The sequence below is a fragment of the Geospiza fortis genome, unplaced genomic scaffold (genome assembly GCF_000277835.1).
Source record: "Geospiza fortis unplaced genomic scaffold, GeoFor_1.0 scaffold10, whole genome shotgun sequence".
NCBI lineage: Eukaryota > Metazoa > Chordata > Aves > Passeriformes > Thraupidae > Geospiza > Geospiza fortis.
In genome coordinates, this window is record NW_005054326.1 from 2,039,737 (window position 1) to 2,040,251 (window position 515).

Genomic DNA, 515 nt, shown 5'->3' on the forward strand with positions numbered 1-515 from the left:
GCGAAACTTGGCAACCAAAATAGGCGCGTGCACTCGATTGCGGTGATCAAACACCGAGGAGCAAAGAGCGGGCTCCCCGGGAGCCCCCGCCGCACCCGCCAGGGCCCCGGGCCGGTCCCTCCGCCGGAGCCCGCTCGGCTGCCCGGGAGCGCCAGAGCAGAGGTAGCCGGACCAGTTGTCAAGTTAATTTCAACACGTCCGTGTGATGGATAGAAACGCAAATTGTGTCTAGGCCTGCATAAACCAAATCCCTGAGCGCAGGTTCAGAGCAGGGATTCCCCTCCTCCCGCCCCTTTCGCCTAATACCTCAGCTCTGCTCTATTGTCCCAGCAGCAGCGCCTGAGTTAACTCTGTCAGGCTGCCTTTTCTTTTTCTTTTTTTTTTTTTTTTTTTTTTTTTTCCTCCGAGGGTACTGTAAGCCAGAGATAATATTTAAGTTCGCTTAAGCAGTACAAAATAAAAGGATCCGTCATCACCCGCGAGCGGCTCCCTGCAGGCTCGGGGCGGGCGGAGCG

At 56.1% G+C, this 515-nt stretch overlaps 1 protein-coding gene across 1 annotated transcript in view; it reads right to left on the minus strand.

The window, feature by feature from the left end:
• Nucleotides 1-515, minus strand: part of WNT7B (Wnt family member 7B) — a 101,105-nt gene that overhangs the window by 99,873 nt on the left and 717 nt on the right. The window lies entirely within an intron of this gene.